The sequence below is a fragment of the Brassica napus genome, chromosome C9, assembly GCF_020379485.1.
Source record: "Brassica napus cultivar Da-Ae chromosome C9, Da-Ae, whole genome shotgun sequence".
Classification (NCBI taxonomy): Eukaryota; Viridiplantae; Streptophyta; class Magnoliopsida; order Brassicales; family Brassicaceae; genus Brassica; species Brassica napus.
Window position 1 is genome coordinate 26,300,826 of NC_063452.1, and position 27,189 is coordinate 26,328,014.

Consider the following 27,189-nt stretch of genomic DNA (forward strand, 5'->3'; position numbering starts at 1 on the left):
ATGCTCAGGACCACCTCTGTTATATTATCTATTAATTAATAGGAAAATATGATTTTTAAAGTAGATAAGAAAAAATGAAGATGAATGGATTGACGTTATATATTTCGATGTTTAACTGGGTCAATCTTTTTCTGAATTTTCATGCCTACGTGGATAGTTTTACAGAACAATAAACAAATTATTTTTATAGTATAGATTGCTTCATGAAACTTGGTTGCTTCTTCTTCTAACGATTGTTCATGTGTGTTGTATGTATTTACATAGATAATAAGTACTAACATAGATACTAACATTTTGTTTACAGATGGAACCCACAATTTTGATGAAAACAATAACACAATTTTGTGGACATCAACAATAGAATATTTTATCTTCATTTTATTTTAATGAATTTCATTGGATATTAAACTTCTGATTAAACCTTGTTGCATCTCTCTCTTCGTATTTTCCTTTTACGCATGCCAAATATTTGTTCACATCATTAGTTATATTTGAAACAACAACACCATGAACTCTTGTTCTTTCCATCTCGTCATCTTAGCGCCACTATCTTTTGTCCATATCTAAATCCAAGGGAGCTGCTGCGTCGCATCCCGATGATGAGGCGGTCTTTTCGCTTTCCAATATAGTATAACCCAAGACTCTTTAGTAGTTTTAAGTAACTGAAAGAAAGGTACTGATTATTGCTTGTGGGACGTTTTTGTTGCTATAAGGGTGATCACAGAGTTGTCGAACACACTGTCCACATAGATTCGGTTAATCCCATATTCGTTCTTACCGGCATTATCTCCCTGTCGCTGGCAAAAGTCCAGTATTTAGAAATGCTCACCTTTATCAATCATAAAAACATGACCGGACCTTTCCAACCATTTATTTCGCCATAGCCAAATTTGATGTCCTTTAGCCTCAGTGGTATCCGTCTCCATGGTCCTTGTCCGGCCAACACAGGCATACTTACCAACATAAAAACGATTTCGGTTAGAGGGAACCAATATACTGGTCCATTACCAAATTCAGAATCCATCTTGCCCAGTTTAAATTACCTTGAACTCAGCAACAATTTTTAACTGGAACTATACCATTAGAAATCGCTAATCTCAAGCTCATGACGTATCCAACACCGTAAACCTAATAGAATTGCTTGTAATTAAAACTAACAGGACTCATAATATACTGATTCAGAAGATAAAAAAAATTATTTTGTTCCAACTAATAAACAATACAAATCTTAACTAAACAAATAAAGAATACTAAGAAAAGTGTTTTGTAAAAATCCTCAAACCAGTTCCACGAAGAAAATATGTTGACATGTATGCAACAATACTCTTTCTGTAGACTGTGACACAATAATAAGTTAATAACCTTCTTTTCTTGGCTTATTTATGACTAATCCTCTTTGGGTATCAGTTAACAGCAGAGAGAGGAGATCTTGAGTCCGACACAGCTTCTGCATAGACAGAGGAAGCACGTATAAGGTGTTGCTGCTCCTTTGCATCACCATTGGCCTGCTTCAACAGTTTCCCATCTTGAAACGCTCTCAGTAAGTCTCAGATACTGGAATTCTAAGTACCTCAATGGACTCGATGCTTGGTATGTCGTTTGGTCTTTTCCTGGGCGTTGAACACGAAGGTTTATCCACCTGTTTGCACCAAAGTCAACATTCCTATCGTCATGTAAAACCAGCTATAATGTCTGGTACATTGCATTTTTCTGGGTTTGTTTAGTGCAGATTGAAATCATGAAACTTACTAAGTTTTCATCAAGAAGATATTTCCCTGTGTTGTTTGTGATCTCTACAATATTGTGACTGTGATCACTCTTGGGCTCTATCAAGTCTTCACAGCAGGGGATAAACATGGAGTTGATCTTAGAACATGCATCATTACTGGGTTTCAGCGAATCTGAGAGAAAAGGGGTAAATTTTCAGCAAAACAACGAATAATATTTGATCCAAATCTGCAAATTTAAAGGAATTAGTTATCTCACGATTAACAGAAGTAAGAAGGCTGGTGTTAGCAACATCAAGAGAGGATGATACAGCGGATGAGTACTGAGAGCTTAGGTTTTCATTCGCATATATTCCTCCTCTGTTTAAGATATTGAAGTGAAAAGTGACTGACCAGTAATTCTTGAGCTTTCCTCCATTGATGTGCAATCATCAATGCCTTGTCCAAGTTAAAATTATCCTTCTCAAAAAGTTCAAAAAGATGCTAAGAACTTTTGAGATTGATGTAAAGCCCAGTTGTTGGGATGGTATATGTTATGAATTTTTGAGATTTGATTATACCAGTTCAAGATAACTTCTTGCATCGCCTTCTTCCCACTCCCAACCGCTGAAGTGTAATTGTGATAGTTCGACTTTATTTCACCATGCGAAGGTTCCACTCAGCTTTAATGGACGAAGAGTACATGTGGAAGAGCAGGAATGGTACCAACAGAGGGCCACAACAGGAGAGTCAAATCATGAAAGATCTCTCTTCTCAAAAAAAAATGATAGTAAATTAAAAACACACGACCACATGTTATATTATTACAGAACATCAAAACCATTTAACTTTTTAATTGTCTAGAGTTTCAACGATATCATCCTACAAATCTGAAAGCTTGTCCTAGATTAACAATAGATTTACCGAGCAAAACAAACCAAAACCTAGTAAAAAAAAATTGATTGTCAATACAAAAACCAAGACAATCAGAATTCATAGGCAACACTAAGCAAGAGGAGTTTAATTAACTGCATAGAGAGAGATAATGAACGACCTTAGAAAACTCGTGAAGAGCATTCTCCCTGAGTTCGGGGTTGCAGATGTCGAGCACCAACTGGTCCGCCGCATAGAGCATGTGTCGTCCCTATCTAGTTCAAGTTAGAGTGACCTCTTTTTCTACAAAGGAGTCCAAAAAAATAGGTAATGAAATTATGAAACATTCGATTTTTAAAGCGGTGGTCAGATTACCTTGGAATAAAGCAGCAGCATATCAACCCCCATAAACTGTCCTCTTTATTTTATTGACATTCCTAGACTCCCAAAACGGAGGAGTCGCATCTGTACCACCTACCTGCACCGGACTGCTTTCAAGTGAGAAAATGGGATATGGGACAGTGTAACACATTTCTCTGAAGACCTAACCTCAAAATTTTCTTGTATAGGATCAGGAAGAGAAGAGATCTGAGCCACATAACAATGTGAACTTTGACCTCTCCGACTCCCCCCCACGTTTTCTATTAAAGTGATAATTTTGAATTGTCAAGACACAAACCTTTCCAAATCCAACACAGAAACAGTGGCTTGCACCATAACCTAACAATCACCACGAAATCAATCTTCAATTAAAAGAAGACCAGGAAAGAGGAGAATAAAGAAGTAGTAGGATACCTCTTTGGTGGGGACACTCAAAGTAATCACTGAATTCAATCCAGAAATCATATCCCTCTTCCCGACTCTACTTATCGAAGGAGATTACAGAGAAAAAGAGAATGATACTCAGAAGAATAACTGATTTGAAGGGCAAATAATATATGATGATTTCTAGATCTAGGGGAGAGGTCGCTTCCGTTTCTGAGAAGGGAGAAGAGTATATCTTATTGTAACAGATGGGAGAAGACAATAATTGCTTCTATTTTCAGATGAGATGAAGCTCAAAACACAGAGCCGCCTACGTTTAAGGAGATGATGACGTGGCTACAGAAAGTTCTCTAATTGGCCGATTTTTTAATCTGACGTGGAACACACTTTCTACTCCTCGTATCACTCTTTTAATATAGTTTAGATTACTACTTTTGACTTGGAAAGTTGCATCTTTTTCCACTTATATCTCTTCAACACATATATGTGCGTGTATCAAACTATTAAATCATAATTTGGTTTTGCCAATAAAAAAAAACTGTTTTTTTCTCTCCTGGCCACAAGGCTATTTCATCAACAACACTTTCTCGAAGGTATCTTATCACAGATTCCCTCCCGGCCGATGTAGAATCCTGCACCGGCTGTACTCATTTCCTTTGTTGTTTGTTAATAGCCTAATAGGTTAGATTAATCAAGTTCTCATAATAAAACCAATAACGTGTTTGACTCTTTGTGCTCTTTCTTCACGGCGGTTAAAGACGTTCTTTAAATTTAACTAACGACAATTTAGTTAAAGACGTTGTATTGTATTCCCAAATATATTTGGTATTTGACAATGGCATCGTCTCCACTCATCTCCGCCTTCTATGGCGTCTTTTTCATAAGAGAGCAGTCTCATTAAAAGTTGGATCTCATGGTACACGATGGTTGCTATAATTTCATACCGGTTCAATCTTGTAACCGTTATATCTCTCAGAGTAGACTTTTCCTGTGTTTCTTACAATTTTTCATATTAATATACTAATTTTTAGATATAAAAAATTGTAAATATTTAGGTAAATCATTAATAAATGGATATGAACAAAATAAAAACAAGAAACACAATTTTTCATTTCAAAAACTATTAAATGCAAGTTTTATGTAAAACAAATTAAGAGATACAACTTTCATATTAATATTTCAACCGCAATTGCTCTGTAACATTGGTTGGCCTAAATTATTCCTCTTCCCTCAAATCTTCAGACGAGCGAAGTTCATATTAATATAACTTTCATATTAATGATTTCATATAGTATAAGAAAATTGAGACTAATGATTTCATTATTTTGTTTTGGATTTTTAGCTATCCAAACACGTAAACCTCTTCCTAATATTTATTGTTTATAACGCTTCATTTGAATATCTTCTAAGAATTTGTATCCATGTAACTGCTTAGAACTTTATTTTGAGAAATGCATGGAAGAGACTATTTATAGATTGTAAAAATCTATTTGAATAGTCACAACCTTTCAGTTTGAATAGTCGCATTCTTCCAATTTAAAAGTAGTTATATTAAAAGGATACTTGTAAGAATAGTCACAACTTTTCACTTTTTAAAATATACTTATATGAATAGTCACAACTTTTAGACAATTTTTAGAAAAGATACAACCTTCCAACATTGAACTTTTAGAAAAGACACAACCTTTTATACATCTTTTACAAAAGACACAACCTTTCAACATAAATAGATTCACAACCTTTAGAATTAATTGGGATTGCTATTATTAGCAGACTAGAGCATTGCCCCCGCGCTTGCGCGGAGTTGTGGATAGAGTTCTTCTTTCATCTCAATATTTACAAGGGTTATTGTAGTTGTGAATTTTGCGTTTTGAGTTGTTTTTTAAGTTTTTTTTTATTGTTATATGGTTAGAGTTGTGATGATGAACTGTGTATGCATTGTTCTCCACTTATGAAGGACTAAACTGTGTTAGTAATGTGATTGATATAGTTCGTGTTGTTGTTTGTTATGTCACTGAGACTTATTGTTTGTTGTCTTTTTAATTTGTTTCTTATACTGTTGAGAGTAGATAAATTATATTAAAATTGTTGAAAATATCTTTTGTTTCTGAATACTTTTTTCTCTAGTTTAGTTGTGTAAGTTGTGCGTATTAAGTTGTTATATGTTTTTATTTTATTTTTAAATTTGTTGCTCGTACCAGACCTTTAAAACAAATACATGACGACTTGTAGAAATAACTATAAAATGATTGATAGTTTTGTGTTTCAGGTATTGTTATATGGATTTATCATTATATTCAAATACATTAATTCAAAGAGTATATATATCATGATAAACAGGTTTGGGTGTTTTTTTCTAAAGTAAGATTACGTCCTCATAGATAAGAATTTTTTAAATAAACTTTTTCAAATTCTATTACAATATAAAATCATGATCATTCACAAAATAGAGCCATATACAACTAGATAATTAACATAATACCTTTGTTTAGTGAATTAGTGAAAACGTTTCGAATTCTATTAAACGAGTTTGTTTTCTCTTCTTGTTTACAATGATCTGTATTTATCTTTGTTTAGTAATCAATTTGATATATATGAGGTATTTATAGTTGAAACAAAATTATTCTACATTAATATTTGTTCAGATAGTATTTTTGACTAATAAAGGTTACCAAAGACAACCAGGTCAAATATATTTTTTTAGAAATGTTAAAACTTCTTGAATATCAGTTTAATTGTGTTTCTACAACACACACACACAAATATATGCATATAATAATTCTGTAAAGAAACACGTTATACTTCCACCTCATAATTAGTTGATTAGTCATTGACGACAATGGTATTTGGTAAAAGAAATTCAAAGGTCCTCTATGGACTTTCTACTGAAACATTAATGAATTTTTGTCGGCCTTTCCATTTATATGAGAAATCCCAAAATGGACACTATATAAGGGATGTTGAACATGTCAATTCTCCCATCATTTATATCTTTAATTAAAAATTAACCAAAAGTAATGTGTTTCTACACGATCCACATACATATGATGGAGACAAGTTGACCAAAATGATACTTAAAAAGGCATAACGAACAAAAATATGAAATTAGGATTCTTACTTGGATACATCATAGGAGCACGTTCCGTAGCCTGCAAGCAACACATAAAATATCTCATCTATTATTACGTACTCCCCCATACTTAAAATAATCGCGGAAAACTTGTGTATTTTGTGAACGGGAATGATCAACACTCTGCTTCATCTTTGGCGACAGAACTTGATTTGGTCCAAGGGTCTCTTCCTGTGAAGTATCTCGGAGTTCCTCTGATGCCTCATAAGCTGTGAAGCCAAGATTATCAACCTTTAGTGGATAAAATCAGATCTCGAGTTACTTCTTGGACAGCAAAACAGCTATCTTTTGCAGGAGATTTAAACAGCCGTCTACAAGTACGATCAATTTTTGGTCTGCAATTTGTCCCACTGGCAAAAGAATGTTTGGAAAAAACTAGAAAGATTTGTACCACCTTTCTCTGGACAGAAGCTCTGAACTTGCAAGGGGGGCAAAAGTGTCTTGGGAGACTGTTTGTTCACCGAAAGAGTGGGGAGTTTTGGGTCTGCTTTGCTTAATGGAATTAAATTTGGTGTATGGAATCAAACTCATATGGCTCCTTTTTGCTGGTTCTGAATCGTTGTGGGTCTCAAATATTTGCAGCTGGATTTGGAGAAGGCTCATGAAGCTTTCTTATTTAGCAAAACCTTTCATTCTCTATCATGTAAACTCTGGAAGGATTTTGCGTCTTTTTGGCATAACAATTGGATGGAATTTGAATCAGTTATTGATGTCATCGGCGCACTAGGTCGATCAATTGACTCTTCTGTCACTGACGACGTTACAGGGGATGTGTGGAGGATGTTAATGGTATCTCCTTAAAAAAAAAAGGTATACAAGGGTAAATCCATATATAACATATGGCATAACATTTTTATATATAAAGAGAGATATTTTTGGCAAAAAAATTAATGGATTATTCATTTTAGTACCCTACATAGTGCAAGAAACTTACTAGGGTTTATCTTGGTGAGTGTAGCTGTTCCACCGAAGTAACAAGCAATGCGATTGTTCCCATTAGTCTGATAATAACCATTAAACGCAAAAGATGCGTGCGACCATATCGTATCCGGCTCGTAACAGTCACCATGTTTCTCGATGACTGAGCAATCAACTCTCCCAATACCACATCCCCAATCAAGAGCTCTCTGTAGCTCAGCCTGAGACGCACTTGGTCGAGCCACGCACCATGTTCTTCCGTCCAGGAACGTCGTATTACCTTCAGCTCGAATAGGTCTCTGGTCGGATCATCGTCACTGGTCGTGTAGCTTCACATCGTGCTTGGGATATGAACTTTAGTAGAAGCAGAGAAAATAGAAAAATCCAAAATTGTTTCTCATTTTCAAGATGTTGGTAATAGAAAATATAAATGTAAAGAGAAGAAAATATCCAGATCATAACATCACCGTATGTAGAAACATATATTATACATAAATAATATATTGATTGTCACACTAGTTTAAGTATAATGATCAAGTGATGGGGACTTTGGAGGTTGAGACAAGTGAGGTTAGGTTTATTTAGACAAGATAACCTAATCAAAAGAGCTAAGAATAATCGAGATCTCATTAAGGAATCGAAGGTGCCTTCAAGAGTAATAAAATTTTCAAGAAATTGATAGCATAAGATTTTGGGCAAATCTCCAAAATAGCACATTTCTAAGTTTATATCACAAAAATAGCACTCAAAAACTAAAATGATCAAAATAGCACCTTTCGAAGTTTATCCTTTGAAAAGTTTAATTTTTTTATTTTTCAAAATTTGAAATATTATCCCCAAAACCTCATTTCTCAACTCTAAACCCTAAACCCTAAACTCTAAACCCTAAACCCTAAACCCTAAACCCTAAACCCTAAACCCTAAACCCTAAACTCTAAACTCTAAACCCTAAACCCTAAACTCTAAACCCTAAATCCTAAACCCCACCCTTTAACTCTAAACCCTAAGTTTGTGACTTTTGATAAAACATTAAGTGTTATTTTTGTGACTTTTGACCTTGAGTGCTAGTTTGGGAACAAAAACTTGATTTAGTGCTATTTTTGTCTTTTTCTCTAAGATTTTTTTTATTATTTTTAGTATCAAGAATATTACTTTCCATTCATTTATTGTATAACGAATACTGAAAGTTGAGGAGAGGCGTTCACAACTCACAAGCAAATAATTCTCTGCAAATAGTATATGTTTAATTATAAACATAATAATTTCACATAGGAAAGGCATACAATACACAACACACATTTAAGACTACATATATTTCGACAAAGTGATTCACAATTTTTTTAATCTAAAATGTAGAGAATGATGAGAGTATAAGATTGGAAGAATTGTATATTGACTCTCATAATGATAAAGCTTATACATGTACAACTTATATAGGAAGATAAGAATGTAAACGTTAAACCTAGATTTCTTAACTAAATGTATACATATCTCAATAACAATATTCACAATTATGTTTTATATCTGCATGATTCTCTATGTAAAGGACTAAAAACAGAGTTGGTTTGATTAAGAAACAAAACAACATAGCCAAGTTATTACAAAAGCCAATACCTAAATCCATTCAGAAGATGATGCTAACAAATCAAAAGACTTTAAACTCAAGAAAGTATAAATTAAAAAAAAAAGAACATAGCTTATGGCATTGATTTTGATGAGGCATAGTGAAGCCTGGTGAGCTTGTCAACTCTCTTACACAACTCTTCCACTTGAGCGTTCATGTATTTAGAAATATCTTCGATTTTGTTCCTACTCAGATCAAGAAAAAAATCGATCAAGTTCATTGACTGTACCAAAGATAACAGTTTTTATCTAACCAGTCTCTCAATCAGATGGCCTCAATCACATGGGAGAACCAAATTACATTGAACATTCTAGTTTCAGTATCCGCAACCTATATCTACTGGAAGTCTTTTTACTCCAGTAGTTAAGAAGTCACTAATTTTTTTTACGTTTCAATATTTTGGTATCAAATCTTAGAGAAATGATTTATTAACAATTACATAGATTAATAGAGAATAAACCTACACAAGAGTTTCATCACAATGTAAGCAGTGTCGGCCCTGGCTAGAAGCTGGGGTAGCATGTGCTTCCAGCCTTGAAAATAATATGTAATATTTTAACTATTTTTGACTAAAATCTCCATTAGCTTAGTTGGTAAATGTTAATAACCATATGTTAGTACTACAAACAAACTAAAAGTTTGTTTACATGACAGAAATAAGAGATCTACAGTTATTGTATAGAAATAAATTGTAAAGTAACATACATAATTTTAAAAAAATACTCAACCATAATTCCAATATTGATATGGAAATAAAAATATATAGTTGCACAATTCGAAAGAATGCAATATAAAACAACTTACCAAAAACAAATAAGAGCAGACATGAAACTAGATGATTTAAAATAAGAAAATGATTAAAAGTTCTATCGCCAAAATAAAAACAGAACATAGTCCCATTCAAACTATCTCAGTAATTGTATAAGGCAATTTAGTAAACACAATGAAACTGAGTCTTAATCTCCTTATAAGTTATAACAAATAAGTTCAATGAAAAGAGTTGATAAAAGTAAAGAAGAGCAATCACAATAATAAATATCACACATAATATAAAACTAAACTCTTCAAGTTAAAAACAAATGTTAAACGAAAACTTAATAAAAGTAAAATTTCTGGGTGAACAGAGATCAAACCCAAGTATTATATAAAAAAGCATTAAAAGTAACAAAACCCTTTTTTGACTGTCGTCGACATCGGACGGTGAAATTATTTTTGTAAATGCTGAGTCACCTTTAGAGAATTGGTTCTCAAATTTCATTTTATGGCATCTTATTTTCAACATATGAATATTTCCTTCACGGTGTTGCAAAATTTCCTACACAGAATCAAAAACACATTAAGTTTCTTATTTTCCCAAAAATTGAGAGAAGAATAAATTGAGAGAAGAAGAAAGAGGAAACTTACAGCCATGAATCGTCTCCAACAAGCATCATATCTCCTTCATGAACTTTAAAGGTTAGTTTCCATTGACTGTGCATATGCAACTTGCCTTCGATATTAAAGAGTTTTTCTAGTTCAACGATCATGTGATTGTATCCATCAAAATCAGTTAAATCAACAGTTCTAACAACACCTTCCATGTGAACCTGGTCAATAAACATATCAAGTGTTTGTGAACTAAATATAGTCATCTCAATCTGGTTAAAAAGTTATTCAAGTTTCTTATCAGTATCAAATCTACTGTATTAGAATAAAACTGTGTGTGCAACCATATATAAAATCTAGTCTTTTCTTAAAAAGAACATGAATAATTTTACGAAAGCCTATGTCTTATCATGTTCTAGTTATTAATAATGAATAATTTTAGAATTGACTAAAAAGTAAAGAATAAGTAGAAGATGCTCTTTGTCGTACCTTGGTACTACTTGTAGTAAACCTTATTTTCTTCGTTTGGATTTCTGTTAGTCATGTCACTGCTTGAATTTGATCAAGCTTTTCTTCATCAAAGATTTCAGAAATTTTACTCTTTTGGTATGATTCAAGTGGTTCCAAAACATCTCTTGCTTTGGTAGAAGCCGTTAGATCAACTCCAAACAATCTGAAGCTACTAGATGCATTGGTGGTTGAATTTTCTTTTGTTGACTGGACCATTTGGTCATTGTAATCTGGTTTGGACATAGCAAGACCTGCATAGCTCACTAGCCAACCAGATGAAATTTTTGAATCATTAGTTTCATTCTGATAAATAAGTTGAGGAAGACTTGTTGAAGATTTTATACTTAATTCTCCAATTTATTGGCTTTGAGTCAACATATGAATTATCATATTTGAACTTATATATAGAAATATGATGATAATGGATACAAAAAGAAGCATAAATGATTTAAAAGTATTTTCTTACCAATTTCGCGTTGGCGTTTGTTTTCTCGAATTAAAGGCTCGATCTCCCATGGAGAGACCTTATTAGGTCTTGGAATTGTTGCAGCTTCATCCCACTGAACCTATTAAAATAAGTTAGTGGATTTTACTTATTATTATTTTGAAATCATATTCTAAATTAATATAACAAAAATTAGTTATGAATAAGTTTTACTTGTAGGTTTCGCCATTCTGAATCCTTCCAATAAATGGATAAATCTTCCACTTTTACTATTGTCCCAGAATATCTTTGCAGTATAAGCAAAATTTGTAAGTAATCATATTTGGAATAAAAAATTATATGAGAGTCAAATATTTACATTATTTCATTAAAATCACGTCCTTCAAACTTCATAGTAAACCTTGAACCTGTATTGAACTTCATGTTCACTGCATCTATAATTTTTTTGCAGTTGACAATGAATTTGCTCGACCTAATATCATCATATCAAGAATAAATTAAAATATGCTTTTTAAAATAAAATATTCTCGTGATGTTTAAGTAGAGTAATAAAGTATTTTCCTTACTTTGGCCTATAAAACACGTCGAACATACATTTGGTGTTAATAGCATTCAATGCAGCAGCAACTAAACCATGATGCATACTCTCTTTTGAAATTACTGATGATGATATGTTGCTTTGTTGAGGCGCTGCTTTTCTGATTCCGATTCGTGATTCCCCATTCTCCCCTCTAGAACAAAAAATATTTAAAATACAAAAAAAATTAAGAAACAAAAGAGATGTAAAATGACAAAATGTATATACCTAAGGAATACAACAGAGTCTCCAACGGCCAAACTTTTTTTTCTTACAAACTGTTTCCAACCAGATGTGAAAAGATGTCTTTGTGGTGTACCTAGTTGATAATTTATACATAAATAAAGATTATTAGTTGTGTATAAAGATTATTAGTTACTACCAAACGATTTTGATATAGAAAACTTAGATACCTCTAAAAGTGTGTTTAAATTTCCAAACATGATCATGGAGATCTTTAGCAACTATCCACTGACTCGGTGCTTGCTGTGACATATCCTAAAAAACGTTTAATACAAAGGATCATATAAAAATTTACAACATAAGTCAATTATGGATTTATTTGGTGTATTTATTAAATGAAAATACCAATAGAGGAAGACATTCAATGGCATCCTTTTTAAATAAAGAAAAACCACCATGTGTGCTGGAATCCGAAGCAGTTAACACCTTGGTAAAATAGTTAATGTTTTGTTCGTTGTTGCCATTAGGAATAGAGACTTCAAATTCCTAATAATTAAATTCATAAATTTATTTACAGATATTATAAAAAGAAGTACAATTAGTTCGTAAATAAAATTTAAAATTTTCCACTTACAGGTGAACATGGCGACAAGGAAACTTTTGCATAAACTTCATCTGTATTGGTATCCACCTAAATTCATGCATAAAACATGTCAAAACCATAATATGTACAATTGTAAGCCAATTAATCTCATGTGTATTTCCTAAAGAGAAACATCAAATACCAAAGATACATACCTTAAGCTTGATGCTAATAACATTACAACGAATTTTTGAAGAAATATCAAAAATTGGTTTTAATTGGCACAGGTTGTCATTTTCTGATGCTACAAGCTGATAATATCATAAGATTGTAGAAAAGTTTATTGAATAACAAAATATGAGAATTAATGTGAAATTATTCATAGAAAAACATGTGCCTGCTCTATGTGCCCTTGAGGAAAATAATAAACTTCTTCTCCAATTATTGGAAGATCAAACAAAGATCCAGCACATAACTTCCATAACTGATTATACAAATATCTATTGGTTCCATCAGTTCCTAAATGAATAAAAAAATATTTTTATGAGTAAATATTCCTAATAAATCAAAAATTAAATTTGAGTTCCTTTTTTAACTTATACCTTGAAATTTAGGTTGTGCATTTCTAATTTTGTTATTCTCCATCAGCTTTTACCAAATAATGGTCTTGAATTACACCTTACACAAAAATATCACCAAATCCAGAATAGTTGTTAGCATGGTATTCTATTTGAAAATTAGGGGTGGGTGGTCGGTACCCATTATTATTCAGTTTGGGTCTATTTAGGTTTTGGGTTTTTGAGATTAAAGATTTCAATCTCATTTAAGTATTTATAAATTTTGATTCGTGTTTGGTTCGGATCTTTGCGGGTTCAGATAAGCTGTTTAAATTATTTTTAAATTTTTTGAAATTTATAAATACTTTAAATTTTTCAAACTCTAAAAATGAAGTTTGTGTTTTTTTAAAAAAAATAATTCAAATTCAAAAGAGTATATAAACTTTGTGTTTTTTAAGGTATTGATAAACAGGTTTGTGTTTTTTAAGTACGATTACATCATGATAGATGGAGAATTTTAAATAAAATTTTACAAATCGTATTGCAATATAAATCATGATTATTCACAAAATCGAGCCATACAACTAGATAATTAACATAATACCTTTGATTAGTGAATTGGTGAGCATGTTTTGATCTTTGGTAAACAAGTTTGTTTTCTGTTCTTTACAATGATATGTAGTTGTCTTTGTTTAGTCATCAATTTGATATACATCAGGTATTTATAGTTGAGAAGTCATTGTCCTACATTAATATTGTTCATATGAGTTTTGACTAAAGATTACCAAAAAACAACCAGGTCAAAGATAATTTTTTTTTAAATGTCAAACTTCTTGAATATCAGTTTAGTTATGTTTCTAAAACACACACATATATATCATATATATATATATATAATAATAATTCTATAAAGAAGCACATCATACTCTACCTCATAAGTCATAATTAGTTGATTTGTCGTTGAAGAAAATGGTCTTTAGTAAAAGAAAATTCAAAAGTTGCCTATGGATTCTGTACTTAAACATTAATGCATTTTTACAGCCTTTCCATTTATGTGAAAAAAATCCCAAAATGGAACTCATCTAATGTTGAACACGTCAATTCTCCCATCATCACGTCAATCCCAAAATGGAACTCATCTCTAAATGGTGACCAAAGGAATGAGTGAGAATAGTTGATTCCTTACCATTTTTTACAATTTACACCATTTACAAAGAATATTTATTACTTATAATTTCTTAATATTCTTTAACTTTTGAAGAATAAAAGACTACAATTATTCCTTATAAAATTAGAAAAGAAATATTTCTCTTATTTTTTCATTTCATTATTTTCCTTGTTATTCTTCGTATTCTTTTAATGGTTACCGGTTAAAATCTTACATCTTTGGTTAACAATTAACCAAAAGTCATGTGTTTCTACATGATCCACACATACATGTGATGGACAGAAGTTGACCAAAAAACAGAAATATTATATTGGACCTAACCTTTATTTTGTAAATTTTTAAATTCAATACACCTTTCAACTTTATAGTTAAACTTACATTGAATCACTAATATTCCTTTCATTATACTACTACTATCTATGTTTCCAAACAATATTCTTATTTTTCTTTATACTACTATCCATGTTTACAAACAACACTATAATTAATTTTTTATCCAAACAATATAAAATATTAGATCTCATCTTTTTTTATAATTCTAACAATTTTCTTTCAAATTATTTAGATAAATTAAATAATAGAAAAAATTCAAATAATTTATAAACAGCAAAAATAAATAGAACTTATTTTACAGGTTTAATAACTACAAAAAAATCAATAATATATCAATTAAATTAACGGATTATTTTATTTGTTATATTTCCTAAATAATGGTTATGTCATTTAAGTAACATAATAATTCAATAATATCATATCATAAAAATATAGAAAGTTCTACATTGTACAATAAATATAATAACAAAAATAATATGAAAAATGTTCAATATATATATATATATGTGTGTGTGTGTGTGTTATTTAAAGAAAATGCTTAACACTAATTGTTAACAACAAATTTAAACCTATTATAATATAAACCAAAATATTAACAAGATAAATTACACAAAAAATTATAATAAAATTAATTAAGATATATAAAAAGGAGTAATATGTTCAAGACATATTTATAGTTCTTAATTATTTGATATATATCATTTTCTCTATCAAAATTTTGTAGAAAAGTCAAAATTTCATAAAACTGCAAAACAATGAACCTTCGAATTTAGATAAAAAGGTGACAAATTATGAAACTATATCAATTCAAATCAAATTGGATTACATATCGGTCATCCATTGGTTCAATCGGTTAGTCTCTAGTTTTAGTGATTTTTTAAAATATTGATATTTTTAAAAACCTAAACAAAATAATCAAATCACCTGATTAACCGATTTGACCGCGGGTTTGGATCGAATTTAAAAAGACTGATTTTAATGCAAAAATGTTTTAAATACGAAAAATTTGTATAAATTAAAAAAAATATTCATTAACTAATTAGTAGAATTTGTCATCATAAAATATTATGCGCTTGCAAAGTACGGGTCAAAATCTAATGATACTTAAAAGGCATTATCAACAAAAATATGAAAGTACTAGATAATAAACATCATTTTTCTACTAATGTTTGTTTATTAAATGATTTTAAAATTTTGCAACACTACCATTTTTATCGATTATAAAATAATGAATACAAATGTTGGTCTCTTAAATTTATCATTGTTGTTGAAGAGTTAACGTATTAAAGTTCATTTTAATTATTTCAGGACTCCATATGCATAAAAGGATATTAAGTTTTGCGCTGACACAAATCAAAATAATCGTATAGGCAACATCGATTGTAAAATGACAAAAGGGGATTAGGTGCACCATCTCTGTAATAAGTAAATGCCTCTTTTCGGCTCTGGTTTTGTTTACTATTGATTCTCCATAAGTGATTTCATTTTCTACCTCTATAAAATTGTGTTTTCGTTGTCGTTTATGTTTCACTGATATGAGTTTTTTTTTCTTTTTTTCTTTTTTTTCTTCTATGAATTCGGTGAATTACATAAGTGTCAATTTAAAAAGATGGACATCTGTAAAAATTAGTTCTACTCCAGATACAAATAAATTCTATTCACAGGTTAGTGATTCTAATATATCAAGTTGTTATATAATATAAGTGCAGACTCGGAATATAAATGTATTTCTAGTACATATTCACTAGTTCAGTTTAAAAATCATCTAATTCTAGAACAACAAAACAAATTATTTATTTTATTAACCTATGATTTAGGTTTAGTTACTTAAGAGTATACCGATAATATATATATAATATTTTACCATTATAGTATGTGTAAACTAGTATAAACTAAGAACTGTTTGATTTATTAAATGATAAACCAGAAAACTTATAATAAATAGTTAAAATCTTTCATTCTTACATTTATAATAGCTAGATAGGGTATTAGGGAGAAACAAATATTAAACGAATGATCAAATCTCTCATTCTTCGAACAAACTCAAAAGGAGATTATTGAAATCTTGTCATGATATTTCATTAAAAAACTTTTTAGGAATAAAAATCAAGATTAAAATATTTAATCTGAATAAAATAATATATATAGTGCTTCTAATATTAAAAATCACATCGATTTAAAGAAGTGTATTTCTCGGACTTTCAGGATCAAATAACATATTTGAAACCACATATTTAAAAAATAATTTGTATATATAAAAGTATATACATTAATTATTTTATTTACTTTATATGGTATTAATTAAAATTTAGTGATATTGACATAAATATAGTATATTTTAATATAAGTTTTTATTATTAACACTTCCTACCCATATGGTTTTATTAAAATTTGTATGTTTACTGTAACAAAAATTTAAACCGCTAATTACAAAAATTTTAATGTGAGATTTATAAATACAAATTTCAAAATTAAAATATTAAGATCTCAATAATTTTCCATGAAAATTTTGAAATTAACATATTTTTATATAGTATATTGTTTAATTCTAATGATATTAATATTAATATATATATATATATATATATAATATGAATATTTATAAATGAGACTTAATATTCATACGATTTATGATCATTTGTATCTTGATTGAACAAAAAAGTAAACCATTGATCACAAAACTTTCAATGTGAAACTTTTGTCATTTTTAGTAATATGTAGTCGTTATAAAAAATTCAAAATATACCATATAAGAAAAAATCTACTTTTTTATTATATGTTTGATGTGACTGTTTATTTTTTTAATAGTATCAAATTAAACAAAAAAAAGAGAGATGATACAAAAAATGTTTTCAAATATGTATTATTCATAATTATTAATTGTCATATATATGTTAATCATATTAGATAATTTCGTAGCTTTTATTTCATTAAAAATTTGAGAATATTCTTTTTACACTACTAATCAATTTGATAGTTACTTTAATAAAATAATATAATATATATTTATAAAGATCAACTTATTTTTCTAAGGATACTAAGATCCTAGTAATGACACGTGACTACGAAAATATGTTGTAATGCTTCAGGATTAATATACAGGGGATGGTTCCTACTTACATACATCATATTCATAGAAGCATGTTCCGTAGCCTGCAAGCAACATATAAAATATCTCATCTAGTATCTTGTACTCCCCATACATAAAATAATTGCAGAAAAGAAAGTGTTATATCAAAATATGTTATTAGAGAGGTTACTCAAATTCAGTCACGTATTTCTTTTGTCATTTATCTTTTTTTGAACTGAAATGTTATTTTTGTAATTTTGTCATTTATCTTACTTTTGGAAAATAAGTATACATGGGTAAATCCATATAAAATAGGGCATAACATTTATAGATATAAAGAGAGATATTATTGGCCGATTATTCATTTTAGTAACCTAGATGGTGCAAGAAACTTACTAGGGTTTATATCTTGGTGAGTGTAGCTGTTCCACCGAAGTAACAAGCAATGCGATTGTTCCCACTGGTTTCATAATACTCATTAAACGCAGAAGATGCGTGCGACCGTATAGTATCCGGCTCTATGACTAAGCAATCAACTCTCCCAATACCACATGCTCAATCAAGAGCTCTGTGTAGCTCTGATAGATGTGACCTCGTCGAATCACAGCTTTAGAACAAATAGATGAACGAGAAACATAAACACACAAACTTTTGGACAATTAACTATTTCCTCTTGTAAGTGTTCAAGCTCGTTTTTGATGTTTGATCTAAACTGTGAAGTCGTTTAACCTCGAACTCACGTTGCACAAGTATACAAACACGAAGCTCTCACGGAAACCGCTCAGGAATACAGATACGCAAGAAACAAATGAGAAACGAAAAATAAGAAAAGGAGTACACACATGTGGGATATGGATACACAAATCTAATCTAAATAGAAAACTTCATTTTCTTATTCTAGATTTCTTTTTTGTATTTATCTCTTAACATGTACATTTATTACTATGTTAAGTTTCCACATGTTTGGAATTATTCAACAGAACAGAAGAACCAAATTACCCGCAACCTAAATCTAAAGGAAGTCTTATGACAGGATTCGAATCCTAGAGAAATGATTTATTAACAACTAGGAGTTTTTGCCCGCACATGTGGGCAGAGTTATTTAATAAATATTTATTAATAATTATATTATTAGTTTAAATATCAAAAAATTTAAATTAAACATTAAATTTATACTATTTTATGAATCTTTCAATTTCTTGATTTCTTAATTTTTATTGATTTAAAAACATTATTTTTGGATAACAACACTAATATCTTGTAAATATGTTTTTATCTTGAACAAATTTTTATTATATTAATTTATAAACAATGATATAATTAAATAAACAAATATATAATTGTTAATATAAAGTGATGTTATTAAACCAAATTCTAGGAATAAGCATAACCTACAAAATCTCAAAATAAATCAAAAGCACAAGAATGTTAAACCAAACTCAGCTTTACATAGTATATTAGTCAAAAAAAATAAGAACATTGATATATGTATAATTATATTGTGAAATACTTCCTATAATAATTAAATAAACACTCAATCAGACTAACTATGTTGACAAACAAAACATTAATATGTAATGTATATTTGAGGAAATTTTAATTTAAACAAAGTTATAATTTTTTAAAAATCTTGAAAAATTAAAAGTAAATAAAGTAAATTTTAAATTTTCATAAATATAAGGTACTTCTTGTAAAAAAAGAATATTTTATTTTTGAAAGTTATTCTTATAACTGGATGATAACAATAAATATTTAGTAAAAATAAAAACAAAGAAATATTAAATTTTCAACTTAAATAACAAATACAAGTTATTTTTGCAACTGAATGATAGTAATAAAAATGAAAATATCACGAAAATCACATTAACAAAAAAAAATATATCAAATTTATTGTTATTGTTTATATACTTCATTTTAGTATTTTAATACTAAAATAAATTTAATAATTTTAAAATATGCTATGACATATTATGTTTACAAACAAACATAAATAATTTTTTGTTATTTTGTATAAAACTATTTATAATATTTTAGTATAATGATAAATCTAATTATGATATGTGTATATATATAATACTAATTATGAAAATAAATAAATAAGAAATAAAGATGTAGATAAACACAAAATAAATACATGGAATTATCTTCTTCTTTTTCAAAAATGTTTTCCATTTATTATTGAGATATTTTTATAATATTAGTTTGTAATAAGTTAAATAATGAATCATATAATTTATTTATTAGATATTAAAACTTTAATTAGTCAAATTAAAATGAAAATTGTTTAATGACTAAGACTAAAATCATGGAGAACATGACAAATAAACAAATTCAATTCTAAAATAATAGTATAGATAGATTAAATAGATTAATAGAGAATAAATTAACCTCCACAAGATTTTCATCATCATGTAAGATAATTGTGATTAAGATTAAATTTTATGTATATTTAAATATTTAAAATATAGTTAGATTTATAAATCTGATTTTTATGTTTATATAATTTACTTTTAAAATTTTAGTGCTGCGAATAACAGGAAACCACCTAGTAATTTGTAAAAGAATAAAAAAATTATGTTACGAAAATTTTAATTCTATCATCATTCATAATAAATAATTAAATCAAGCGTATGTGTTATTTCCTTTTCTTTTATTTACTTCGTGAGATGATTAAGATAAATAGCATGTATAGCATAGATGAATTAAGATTTTTACTAAAAATATATAAAGCCAAAAAATTAGGGTTGAACAACGCAACCAACTACAACAAAAAATCAAGAAGCTTCACCGTCTTCGATTTCTCTGCGTCGTGCACTGCTTCCCTTGTGCGGTAGGTCGTTCTCTTCTCGAAGATCTGAGTCCATGCTTCCTGAAATAAAGAGATATATATAAACCTTCCCGTGCTAATACCTTGTAGAGTTTCTCATATAGACTAGTCGGAATATAACCCTACTTTTGGAATATTGGTTGTAGTTTTTTTTTTTGTTTGGTAAAAATATTGGTTGTTGTTTATGATTTTGGGAGGTTAATATTTGGTTTCTACGTTATCGTGGGACTTGCCATCTTTTTTGTTTCTGATGTGCATCCCCTTCACTATAATATTTGATTTTTGTTTAAATACTTTTCTTGGCAGTAATCATGGCTGATGAAATTAACGAGATGCAACAAGAAGTAAGTCGTTATTCGTTTCTTTGTCTACAATGAATACACAAATGTATAGATTTTGGTTTCCTTTTTTTTTTTTTTTTTTTTTTTGATAAATATGTGAATTTCATTAAAATGAAGCTAATTTGTACAAACAAAGAGTTATGCTGTCAAGCCTAATGATGCCCAAAAAAGATAAAAAACACCAACAGACTTCCAAGTTAGGATTTAATATCACTAACTAACAATCAAGAATGCTTTAGCCAAACTTGCATTAGACCTCTAAATTTCCTTCGCTCTTTCCTTGCAAGGATTGAGTTCCGGATTAGCCTGTCCAGGTCTTTGAAGATCCTTTGAGGCGTAGAGGAAGTTGCGTTATGAAGACGGTTATTACGCTCTGACCAAAGCTTGTATATAGTTGCTTGTGCAGCAAGTCGACTGAGCATTGTGAGGCAGGTAGAATCCGGTGAACTAAGCCAGTCACCAAAAGCTGTCCAAGTATGGAACAGAGTAGGCCGATAGCCTAGACGTTTGGTTATGAGGTGCCACACTTGTTCACTGAAACTACATTTGAGAAATAAATGGTCCCTTGTCTCAACACATCCAACACAAAGGAGGCAAGATGCATCAATACCTGGATCCCAAGTAGCAAGCCTTGCGCGAGTAGGCAACCTGTCCTGCTGAGTAACCCACATGTGAAAGGCGTGGCGTGGAATGTGGCCCTTGAACCAGACTAAAGGAGCCCAAACAGCTTGTTCACCTCTATTCCTTATGGCTTCCCAAGTAAGACTGGTGGTAAACTTTGCTAAGCTTCATTAGGACAAATTTGGTTTCCTTCTTTCATGCTGCATGTGTTACCTAATTATGATGTGTACGGAAATCTCTTTTACATCAGCTTGCACCCTTTGACCCAACCAAAAAGAAAAAGAAGAAGAAAGTTGTTCTTCAGGATCATGCTGAGAGCTCATCACCAGAATTGCAGATGGAGAAAGCTGATGATCCAATGCCTGCAGGTATAATCGATGAAGAACTTTGTTTCTCTTCAACACTCTATTTATGTTTTACTTAAATGCTTTGTCTCATTTATTTTGCAGCAGTTAATGATGGTCTTGAAAGCGCAGTTAGTGGAATGAAAAATAGCAAGAAGCCAGTGAGTGTTTATAAATGTTTAGTACTAAGCTTCTCTTATATTTACTAGAGATTTTTCCGCGCTACGCGCGGATTATGAACTATATTTTATTTAACTATAGTTTGTATATTGGTGTATTAGTTACTTTCATTTTCATGTTATATTGAATATAAAATTTTGATATTTGTTGTGTTTTAAGATTTTGAAACTTTTGTTATCTTCCGTTTTTTATAAATGTAGTATATACACTACATATAAGCTCTATTATAATTTATAAATATTTTTGTTATAACTATACTATTTTCATATGTTTGTTAGACATGATTTTATTTTCAATTTAAGTTAAATTATTTATTTTTTCCATGTTCTTTTTTTATATGCTTCTTTCTGATTTATTAATAAACTATTATTTAAAAGGTTGTAATACAAAAAGACATTTTTAATATATTTTTGGCTTTGAAGAAGAAGATTACAGTTTACAACAACATATTGAATAAGAGAAATGCATTTTCATGTTTAATGCTTATTTGTATAACATTTCTTGTGTTTTTGATTGATTTTGAAAAATCATTATTCATTATTATCAGAGATTGATGTGTGGGTTTGTTTTCAATAACTTTAATATTGTTTATAGTAAAAAAATCTTGATAAATATTTTTTCACTAATCATGTAATCTAATAATTATAATAAACTGTTATAAAAAAGCGGACTTAAAAATTACAACTATTAGTAGTTGAACCAAAAATAACTGCTCAAAAAAGTAAGAGGGAATTTCATGTTTACCACTTTCATGATACTATTATTCATCTTTACCATCACAAAATGGATATTTTCAAAAATACTTTATTTATTAAGTGGTAAAAGACTCTTAACTTTGTTGGGGAAATTTCATGTTTACCACTTTCATGGTACCACTTTTCATCTTTACCACCACTAAATGGACATTTTCAAAAATATATTCTTCATTAAGTGACAAATGACTAAAAAAATAAAGGGACATTTCATGTTTACCACTTTCATGGTACCACTTTTCATCTTTACCACCACTAAAGGGACATTTTCAAAAATATCTTCTTCATTAAGTGGCAAATACCTTTGTTCTTTATATATATAATAATATTTTTTTATGTTTTCGAATTAGAATTTTTCAAATTCGAACTTTTCTATAATTTTTTTAATTTTTTTTTTCAATTTTTCTTTTTGATAATCGAAAATTATGTTTGAAACTATTTAAAAAAATTATATTTTTAAGTATTTATTTATATATTAATTAGAATCCTAAATTTCATCTTCCAAAAACCCTACCCCATCCCTCAACTCTAAACTCTAAGTCTAGATTAGTTAATCCTATGGGTATAAGTGTCTTCTACCATTCGTTAAAAGTGAGGGTAAAAGTAATTAGTATATACATGAAAAGTGGTACTATGATTGTGGTATTTGTGGCAATTTCCAATTTCGTTCTCTATATATATAAAATAAATAATTATTTAAATAAATAAAAATCTAAAAATCATTTTTTTTTATGTTTTCGAATTATATTTTTTTTCAAATTCGAACCATTTTATAAAAAAAAATTGATTTTTTCAAATTATTTTTTCAAAATTTCTTTTTAAAAATCGAATATTAATTTTTAATTTTTTAAGTATTTATTTATATAGTTATTAGAATCCTAAATTTCACATTTCAAAAACCCTACCCCACCCACCCCTCAATTCTAAATCTTAAGTCTAGATTAGTTAACCCTAGGGATATAAATGTTTTTTACCCTTGATTAAAAGTGAAAAATAGTTAGTGTAAACATGAAAAATAGTAATATGAATGCGGTATTTATGGCAATTTCTCAAGAAGTAATATAATAATTTTTATAAAGTATACATGTACATATAGTCAAAGTTATTGAAGACGGCTTCGATTTATAAATTTACCCTATTTTTTTGGTATCTAATTTTATATACTTTGTTACATTCTAATTTTTGTATAGTGTATTCACTTATAATTAGAATATTTAAGTTTCTGACAATAGATAAAGAGAATGATCATATGTAATTCTATGAATTAGGAACAATAATAATAAAATATATAGTAATTTCACATGTTCATTTATTTCCTGTTCCATGCCTCTTCATGTTGAAATTAAAGATTTTAAATCTAATAATAATTTATATTTCTATTTTTTTTAAATTAAATTTAATTTCTGTGTAGTACTAAAACTAAAGGCTTGTTATTCATGTTATTCTAAAATTTAGAGTCAATAATTATGCTAACTTAGTAAACAATATTATTATTGATATGACAGTTATAAATATTTTTGGTATAAGTAATAAAAATAGATGGAAAACAATAAATATTCAAAAATGTTAATATGGAGATTTTGATAATATCAAAAATTGTGTATTTTTTGTCAGCCAAAAATTATGTATTTATCGGTTAATTATACTTAAACCGTTTTTAATAGAATGCATCCATGTTTTTATCTCTCTTCTCATTGAAAAACGTAAAGCAATTGTTGCATAATCCTTAACTACGCAGACACGTTGATTACACCGTTGCCTAGCTCCAAGACTACTAATCCTTTACCAGCTGGTCATATGCTCCCTCTGACTCGCAACAGCACTTGTACTAAAACGTGGTTTATTGTAATTTGATACAACTTTCTACATTTTAGAAAATGTTTTAGAGTCTTTGAAAACAATTAATCAGCAAACACTTTAACACGTTTTCCTCAAAGATTCAGATCACATACAATATAACATAACAATTGAAATTTCATACTACACATCTCTCGCTGCACACTACATAACATTCCAAAGGAAAAAGACTAAATTAAAACCATAAAAAAATTATTATCTTTATCTTTCTCAACTAATCTACATGATCCTTCTCACAATACAAAGCAGCAGCCATGGCAGCACTTGAAAGCTCCGACTAAAGAAACCCACAACAGCTAATTGGTTTTCTTGGGATCATTCAAAACACTCTGCATACAGATCCTTCAACGCAATCACCACCGTTGTTATCAACAGTCCCATTATTCCCCCTTCCAATTAAACAAACACCAAAAAATGACATTATAACATCTCAAACATAAAATTCTTGAAGATCCAATTTTTATTTTGTTACCTCGAGAGTAGAAGGAAACATATATAGTCCGTCCACCGATAAAGGGGATGTATATTGTATAGCCTAACGATAGCCAAGTGAGATATCCTTGGAAGAATGCGATCTCCGCTGTGGCTAAAAGGACGCCAGAGATGGCTAAAGCCCAGGACTTCAACGCATCTGACGCTAGCGGAGGGGTTGATCGGGAGCATGTTCATGAATTGCTCAGTCTTACCGCCTGATTCTGATGTGATTAGAATGTACATAACCGAACTGACAACAATTAGCTGAGACACAAAGTTATATAACTCGGTAGCTCCCAAGATGATGGAGTTTCCTATAGAGAAATTGTCACTACAACTAAGCAAGGTAGTTGAAAAAGGTTACCTGAAGTCCGCCATGCCCATAATGGACTGCATTGAGTGCTGCGTAAGCAAATGAGTTGCAGTAGTGCTGTTCCGTGAGATTTTTCTGCACCATTTCAATGTGTCAAAAACATGTATCACCGAAGGAACAAACAGTAATAGAAAGATGTACACTTTAATAATGTGATGAATTCAACGGGGTTACAGATTAGCTTTATCGGAACAGACTTACTATATCTCATTCAATACGGAGATTGTTGAAGTTGCCTCTGTATAGCTCCCATACCAACCGTAAAGCTGCTCTTCGCAACAAAAAGAAGATTAAACACGCTTCAAGTAAGCGAGAACTTATAAACTTATTACCAATCTAGAGCTTGGAGATACTTTTCCAATCATTACAAAGAATATAATTGGCAAAGAAGCAACACTAAAAGCTAACTGGAACATCACAAACTCATTGCATATATTTGTCATCAAGGTGAACCAAAAAAGTCAGCATGATCTAGGATTTTTTATAAATTAGTATACTAATAGGAGAACATAATATTTATTAATCTTCCATGATGGTTTTCAAGAATAAAACCAACAAACTTACTCGTTTGAGTAAAATGGACCATTGAAAAAAAAACTCCAATACCAGTAAAATAAGGTCTAAACATACCATTGCAAAAGCTTCAGTGAATAATTCTCTCTTCATGGCAGCCCTGTAGAAAAAAAAGCAGAGATGCATAAATATCTAATGTATTCACTATATCTCATATGTAATAACATACTCTTAAGAGATTAGATTACCAGGAGCTCACCATACACAAATCTCACCGTATCTGAATAAATTAAAATTTAGATGACCACGACAATACAGAAAGAAATATTTAAGTATGAAGATGAGGACAAATACCTGATCTTCGAGCGATTTTGGATTATTGGTGGATCTTGCAAAAAAAAAATACTCAAAAAAATCATATTACCGCAATAGTAAATCCGCGATGGATCATGCATGAACAGATGTCATCGTATTTAAAAGGATATGGATGCAAGGCTTTGTAGCAATGGACTTCCATGATCGAAGCTCCCAGTTTTTTGGAGTTTGGGCTTACGATCTTCAAAAAAAAAAAACTGTGTTTTTGAAACGGAAATATTCAATCAGCAGTTAGGGACATTGGTATAGACTATGATGTAAGAAAATTTGGGGATTATCACTCATACCTGTACTTCTGACGGGTCCAACCTTTTGCAATCGGCTGGTCCGGGTGAGACATCGTTGATATACACAGCCATAGGAGACTTGTTGGTGGAGACGGGAGACTTTCCGGTGGATTTCATGGCTGTAGCTGTAGCTTTCTTCAGTGGAGGTTTTCGATTAGATTTAAGATCAGATGAAGCGATAGAAGGAGAAGAGGAGGAGGTGGAACGAACCCATTAAAAAAGAAATTAAGATCATAACAAATTGGTGTGGAACGAAACCATTAAAAAGGGATTTAAGATTATAAAGAGTGGGTTACGACAAAGTGCAAGAGTCGGAGAAGATGAATCAGCCCAAACGAAGGAGCAAAGGAGAAAGGTCTTGTGACATGGCAAATTGAATCTTTCTGATTGGTAGATTTTTTAATCTGACGTGGACACCCTCTCTACTCCTCATATAAC

At 30.0% G+C, this 27,189-nt stretch overlaps 3 long non-coding RNA genes and 1 pseudogene across 5 annotated transcripts; all 4 read right to left on the reverse strand.

Moving 5' to 3' along the window:
- Positions 1 to 1,177: 1,177 nt before the first annotated feature.
- On the reverse strand, positions 1,178 to 3,831 carry LOC125592818. Its single transcript, XR_007328487.1, has 3 exons — positions 1,987 to 3,831; positions 1,750 to 1,901; positions 1,178 to 1,639 (listed from the first exon to the last, which is right to left on the reverse strand). It is a non-coding gene; the product is annotated as an uncharacterized LOC125592818 (long non-coding RNA).
- A 3,086-nt stretch (positions 3,832 to 6,917) lies between these two features.
- On the reverse strand, positions 6,918 to 8,084 carry LOC125592819 (annotated as a pseudogene).
- An 810-nt stretch (positions 8,085 to 8,894) lies between these two features.
- LOC106405089 lies at positions 8,895 to 12,584 on the reverse strand. The gene is made up of 2 exons (XR_007328488.1): positions 10,421 to 12,584; positions 8,895 to 10,331 (listed from the first exon to the last, which is right to left on the reverse strand). It is a non-coding gene; the product is annotated as an uncharacterized LOC106405089 (long non-coding RNA).
- A 12,189-nt stretch (positions 12,585 to 24,773) lies between these two features.
- On the reverse strand, positions 24,774 to 27,184 carry LOC106421540. Of its 3 annotated transcripts, none has more exons than XR_007328489.1 (8): positions 26,752 to 27,184; positions 26,444 to 26,661; positions 26,338 to 26,369; positions 26,207 to 26,249; positions 25,778 to 25,842; positions 25,568 to 25,651; positions 25,202 to 25,424; positions 24,774 to 25,118 (listed from the first exon to the last, which is right to left on the reverse strand). It is a non-coding gene; the product is annotated as an uncharacterized LOC106421540 (long non-coding RNA). The 3 variants fall into 3 exon arrangements; XR_001284205.3 differs by having other exon boundaries at positions 26,444 to 26,645; positions 26,752 to 27,180; XR_001284204.3 differs by having other exon boundaries at positions 26,338 to 26,645; positions 26,752 to 27,182.
- Positions 27,185 to 27,189: the final 5 nt, after the last annotated feature.